A 7,171-nucleotide genomic window follows, 5' to 3' on the forward strand; every position below is an offset into this window, starting at 1 on the left:
CATAATTGGCAAAAAAGACAGTCAAAAAATCAATAATAAGAAACAAGGTTTTGAAGTGTATGTCCTATCTAGGAGATATAAGAAAGCTCAGAACATATATATATATATATATATATATATATATATATATATGCATACATACATACATACACACATACCATTCAAAAGTTTGGGTCACTTAGAAATGTCCTTGTTTTTGAAAGAAAAGCAAATTTTTTGTCCATTAAAATAATATCAAATTGATCAGAAATACAGTGTAGACATTGTTAATGTTGTAAATGGCTATTGTAGCTTGAAACTACACATTTTTAAAATGAAATATCTACATAGACGTAGAGGCCCTGTAACGGCATTCCTCCACCTCTTCTGAGGAGGAGAAGCGAGAAGGATCGGAGGACCAAAGCGCAGCGTGGTAAGTGTCCATAACGTTTATTACAAGATGTATACTGAACACTATAAAAATACAAAACAATAAAAGTGAACATGAACGAAACAGTACCGTGTGGCGACAAACACTGACATGGAAACAAACACCCACAACTCCAAAGTGAAACACAGGCTACCTAAGTATGATTCTCAATCAGAGACAACTAACGACACCTGCCTCTGATTGAGAACCATACTAGGCTGAACTCAAAACCCCAACATAGAAAAACACACATAGACTGCCCACCCAACTCATGCCCTGACCATACTAAATAAAGACAAAACAAAGGAAATAAAGGTCAGAACGTGACAGGCCCATTATCAGCAACTATCACTCCTGTGTTCCAATGACAAGTTGTGTGAGCTAATCAAAGTTTATCATTTTAAAAGGCCAATTGATTATTAGAAAACACTTTTGCAATTATGTTAGCACAGCTGAAAACTGTTGTTCTGATTCAAGAAGCATTAAAACTGGCCTTATTTAGACTAGTTGAGTATCTGGAGCATCAGCATTTGTGCGTTCGATTACAGGCTAAAATGTCCAGAAACAAAGAACTTTCTTCTGAAACTCGTCAGTTTTTTATTGCTCTGAGAAATGAAGGCAATTCCATGTGAGAAATTGCCAAGAAACTGAAGAGCTCGTACAACACTGTGTACTACTCCCTTCACAGAACAGCGCAAACTGGCTCTAACCAGAATAGAAAGAGTGGGAGGTCCAAGTGCACAACTGAGCAAGGGGACAAGTACATTAGAGTGTCTTGTTTGAGAAACAGATGCCTCACAAGTCCTCAACTGGCAGCTTCATTAAATAGTACCTGCAAAACACCAGTCTCAACTTCAACAGTGAAGAGGCGACTTTGTTCTATTCCCCATCTTAATATTTTCTTTTCACTGGCCAGTCTGAGATTTGGCTTTTTCTTTGCAACTCTGCCTTGAAGGCCAGCATCCCGGAGTCGCCTCTTCACTGTTGACGTTGAGACTGAATAAATTTGATTTGATTTGATTTGATGTTTTGCGGCTACTATTTAATGAATTTGCCAGTTGTGAGGCGTTTTCTTTTACACATATTTAAGCTTTTTTTGTGTAGGCACAAAACTACTTTCATACCACTTTCCATTAACTACTTTCCATAAATTTTTTAAAACCGGTACTGGTTACCTTCAGACGAGTCCCATGACACTTCTGGGGCTTGTAGAGCAAAACGTATAATGCAAACTTGTTTGTGAGAATCTCCCCTTTCCACAGTGGTGTCACATTAGTTTGTAGCCCAAAAGATTCGGGAAACTACAAACCGAAGTTGGTACATTGTGGGGGTCGTAGTGCAAAACAGAAAACACCACCCAGAGAGTTTTTTTTTTGGCACAAAACTACCTCCATACTTCCATCTATGACACTTGTGGGGGTTGTAGATAGTCTCCCCTTTCCATAGTGTGGTCAGAATAGTTTGTAGTCCAACCGTTCGGACGCTACAGACGTTTTCGTGAAAAGGCGTCTCATGGTCTTACAAACACCGTTGTCGCTCTGCCACCTTTCACTTGCAGATGCGGAAGTGCGACATCGGCGGATGCAATGGATTGAGACGCATCCAAGGATTTTTTCATTACGTTACTTAGATTGACACACTATCAACTCCAGGGGTTTAAAAATACAGATTCACAATATGTTCAGGATTACTCTTCACTGAGTATTTTGAACTGCTATAATCACAGACTAATATATCTTGTGCAGTTTGGTACTCTTTGTAATGGATGCTCCTTGTCCCTTTCCATTCAGATCTCTGTTCTTATCAGCTGGTTTAGCTTTCCAGTAAAATCACATCTTGTACATGCAGACATTACAGATAATGGACAGAAAGGTCACCCTTACTTTTTGTTATGTCATATAAAGTACAATATATTATAAAATATGTATTCACACACACATTCTTCTAATTCTGATACACAAAACTCACATTATAGCCTCAGTCCTGACTTGGTCCCTAAAGAGGAATGAACCATATTTATTAGGACAGATGCTAGGATTTGTGATTCCTCATGAGTCATGGATATAAGTAATTACACGTAAATTATCCTTGTGATAATCAGGGGATCCTATTCTAAACCGCAACTCTCACATTATTGCCTGATCCATGGTGCTGTCCCTAAGGAGACATAGTCACACACTTGGACATATTCAGTGCATTCGGAAAGTATTCAGGCCCCCTTCCCTTTTTCTACATTTTGTTACGTTACAGCCTTATTCTGAAATGGATTCATTACAAATGTTCAATCTTCAATCTACACACAATACCCCATAATGACAAAGAAAAACCAGGGTTGTAGAAATGTTTGCAAATTTATTAAAAATAGAAATACATAATACTTATTTACATAAGTTCTCAGAACCTATAAGACTTGAAATTGAGCTCAGGTGCATCCTGTTTTCATTGATCATCCTTGAGGTGTTTCTACAACTTGATTGGAGTCCACCTGTGTTGAATTCAAATGACCGGACATGATTTGGAAAGGCACACACCTGTCTATAAGGTCCCACAGTTGACAGTGCATGTCAGAGCAAAAACCAAGCCATGAGGTCAAAAGAATTGTCCATAAAGCTCAGAGACAGGAATGTGTTGAGGAAACGATCTGGAGAAGGGTACCAAAAAATTTCTGAAGCATTGAAAGTCCCCAAGAACACAGTGGCCTCCATCATTCTTAAATGGAAGAAGTTTGGAACCACCAAGACTCTTCCTAGAGCTGGTCGCCCAGCCAAACTGAGCAATCAGGGGGAAGGCCTTTGGTCAGGGAGGGGACCAAGAACCCAATTGTCAATCTGACAGAGCTCTAGAGTTCCTCTGTGAAGATGGGAGAACCTTCCAGAAGGACAACCATGTCTGCAGCACTCCCCCAATCAGGCCTTTATGGTAGAGTGTCCAGACGGAAGCCACTTCTCAGTAAAATGCACATGACAGGCCGCTTGGAGTTTGACAAAAGGCACCTAAATGACTCTCAGACCATGAGAAATAAAATGATCTGGTCTGATGAAACCAAGATTGAACTCTTTGGCCTGAATGTCAAGCGTCACGTCTGGAGGAAACCTGGCACCATCCCTACAGTAAAGCATGGTGGTGGCATCATTATACTGTGGGGATGTTTTTCAGTGGCAGGGACTGCGAGACTAGTCAGGGTCGAAGGAAAGACGAACAGAGTAAAGTACAAAGAGATCCGTAACAAGTCAAGGGGTCTGAATACTTCCCGAATGCGCTGTGTCATTAGTCTACCCCAGACAGAAAGAAAGATACATGTCACAATTTGTATTACATAATTACAGTCTCTGCTCCGAAGACCTTTCGCCTCCTAGCAACGCTGTGAGAGACAGTTAGCCATTTGGTTTGGGCCTCTGGGGGAAGATGAGCCAATGACAGTACAGCCTCCCTGCCAGGTTGGACTCCGCTTTGAGCCCTTAGAACCGGCCAAAACCATCATTCACCACATTCTTAGTGATGGAAGATAAACTTTATACAATTGAGTAAAGATTGATTCTCGTTGGTGCGCAGCTTCCAAATATTTATCTTTCTAAAAGGAGGTTTTTCTATCAGCGGGGTGGCAGGGGTGGAGAGAGGGTGGTGGGCCAGATGTATTTCTGAGAAGTGTGAGTACAATCCTGTATTCTCGGCAAAGCTCTATCGGTGCAGATGTGCAACGCTTTGGATATCATTTTTTATACCTGGTTATGTTTTGAAAACTCCTGTCCTTTTTCTTCACAAACTGAAAGGATCATAAACACATTCTATTTTAGAGTCTGTTATTTTTGCTCTGTTCTGTTCGCTCTGTTTTTTACATATCAATTGGATAGGGTTAAATTAGATGACTAGCAGCCCTTCATATTATCTAACAGAAACATTTGTAAAGAGCATATCAAACTGAATTAAGTGGAACATGCAGTAGAGGTGCGTGGGTATAATCACTGGGGAAGCCAAGTAGAAATACACGTTGACTCACTCTACTTGTAAAGAAACGGCAATGCCATCCTGCTCTCTTTCATGTTGACGAAATGGTCTATCACTCTGTCATACAGTACACAATTGAATTTTTTGTTGTCCTAGGCTACCTGACTAAAATGCTTGGTCACTAGCCTAATTTCCATTCAGCGTGTTAACGTTAGCCTTCTACATCTACAGTACCTACATATTGAACTTCCATCCTCTTAGGCCAGGGGCATAACAATGTATGAATTAATGGTTAGATCAGAATCTCTGTTATAATCATTGGCCAGTCTCGGAGAATTAAGTAAAACCACAAGTCCAAATCCCTATCGCCATCCATGGCTAATTGAGGAAAGGGCAACATTTGACCTAGCTGGCTAGCCACTGGAGGATAACAACACAGCGAGATGCAAAAAGTCAAGTTTTTCTGTCAATGTCATACGCTGTCAATGGGATTTGATAGGATTGATTCATGATCCAAGCTGGGTCCTTGACAATTTTTTGGGTGTACCAGGACCATTCACAGTTGAGCTCGCTCAGTCTAGTTCAACGCTGATTGGCACATTTTGTATATATTTTTTGGCAAGGAAGGTCAGATGCTCGCTGGCTTCCCTTACCTTCAATGCTACGTAAGGCAACAATGTCATACTCGTTTGGACCATACAGCATTAGATAGATGGCCTACACATAGAAGGACAGAGGGGTGCCGTTTCGCTCACTTGGATGCTTTCTCCTGTGAGATACATTCAGCCACCTGCGAATTGAAGGAAAATTCTTTAGATACATTTTTGGGGGAAGCCTTTAAAAAAAACAATTTTCTACATTGTAGAATAATAGTGAAGACATCAAAACTATGAAATAACACATATGGAATCACATAGTAATGCAAAAAATTGTTAAACAAATCAAAATATATTTTAGATTCTTTAAAGTAGCCACCTGTTGCCTCGATGACAACTTTGCACACTCTTGGCATTCTCGGAACCAGCTTAACCAGGAAACTTTTTGCTACAGTCTTGAAGGAGTTCCCACATATTCTGAGCACTTGTTGGCTGCTTTTAATTTGCTCCGCGGTCCAACTCATCCCAAACCAGCATAATTGGGTTGAGGTTGGGTGATTGTGGAGACCAGGTCATCTGATGCAGCACTCCATCACTCTCCTTCTTGTTTAAATAGCCCGTACACAGCCTGGAGGTGTGTTGGGTCATTGTCCTGTTGAAAAACAAATGATAGTCCCAAGCGCAAAGCCAAGATGGCGTAGCAGTAAGTCGTCCTGTCCTGTCGTGTCCCTGTATTTATCGTTTCTTTTTCTTTTTTTTAACATATTTTTACATATTTTCTCCACATATCTCTTTGAAAACATTTTGCTAAACCTAAGCTTCCAAATACTCTCCTGCAACCCGACTCACCCAATGTAGCTATTTTTCCTAAATTCCTAAAGTATTTATATTTACTTCGGGACCCCTCAACTGAAGCTAGCCAGCTAACCAGCGGGTATGCTAGCGGTCTTCAGCTAACCGGTCATCAGCTAACCTGTAGTTCGGAAAGCTCTCGCCTGTTCGTACAACGCGACTCTAACCAGAGCATAACGGACCTATTTATTTTTCATCCCCGGATTCATCCCCGGATTCCCACCGCAAACGGAACATCTTTCAGCTGGATTTTTCAGCAACTAGCTATCTAGCTAAACCGCAACCCCGGGTTACTCCTGGCTAGCGTTTCCACCCACTTAGCTTGAAGCTAGCCCGGCCGTAGCACCTGTGCTACCACCGTAGCATACTCCTGAGCTACAATATCCGGGCCCACGACCGGTCTATCGATGTCATCCCATGAAGAGGAATAAACAGACTCACCCCATCGCGACGTCCCCCAAAGGCTAACTCTCTAGCCCTCACTATCTCCCTGCTTGCTAATTCGGCCTGCTAACTGCTAGCTTGTCCAGCTCTGGTCCGCTAACTGCTACCTTGTCTAGCCCGGGCCTACAAACTGTTAGCTTGTTAGCACAGGCCTGCTAACCGCCTGAATCGCCGCATCCCAAACGCTTACCGGACCCATATTTACTTTCCATCTCTTTTGACTTTTAATTTGTTTATACCTTCCGGAAACCTGTCTCACCCAATGTGATACGGAATCGCTATTATTTTTTTATTTTTAGAACACACTCAAGAACCTCCAGAAGCTAACCAGCTAACTAGCTACAAGCTATTTAGTCATTGTTAGTTTTTTTTAACCTGGATAACACTCGCCAGTCCAGCTTCCCTGCCCCATCCACCGCTGCCCCCTGGACACTGATCTCTTGGCTACATAGCTGATGCACGCTGGACTGTCCATTAATCACGGTACTCCATTCTGCTTGTTTGTTTTATCTGTTGGCCCCGTTGCCTAGTCTACGCCATTTTACCTGCTGTTGTTGTGCTAGCTGATTAGCTGTTGTCTCACCTACTGTTTTAGCTAGCTTTCCCAATTCAACACCTGTGATTACTGCATGCCTCGCTGTATGTTTCTCTCAAATGTCAATATGCCTTGTATACTGTTGTTCAGGTTAGTTATCATTGTTTTAGTTCACAATGGAGCCCCTAGTCCCACTCTTCATGCCCCTGATAACTCCTTTGTCCCACCTCCCACACATGCGGTGACCTCACCCATTACTACCAGCATGTCCAGAGATACAACCTCTCTCATCATCACCCAGTGCCTGGGCTTACCTCCGCTGTACCCGCACCCCACCATACCCCTGTCTGCGCATTATGCCCTGAATATATTCTACCATGCCCAGAAACC

The sequence above is a fragment of the Oncorhynchus kisutch genome, linkage group LG23, assembly GCF_002021735.2.
Source record: "Oncorhynchus kisutch isolate 150728-3 linkage group LG23, Okis_V2, whole genome shotgun sequence".
Lineage (NCBI taxonomy): Eukaryota > Metazoa > Chordata > Actinopteri > Salmoniformes > Salmonidae > Oncorhynchus > Oncorhynchus kisutch.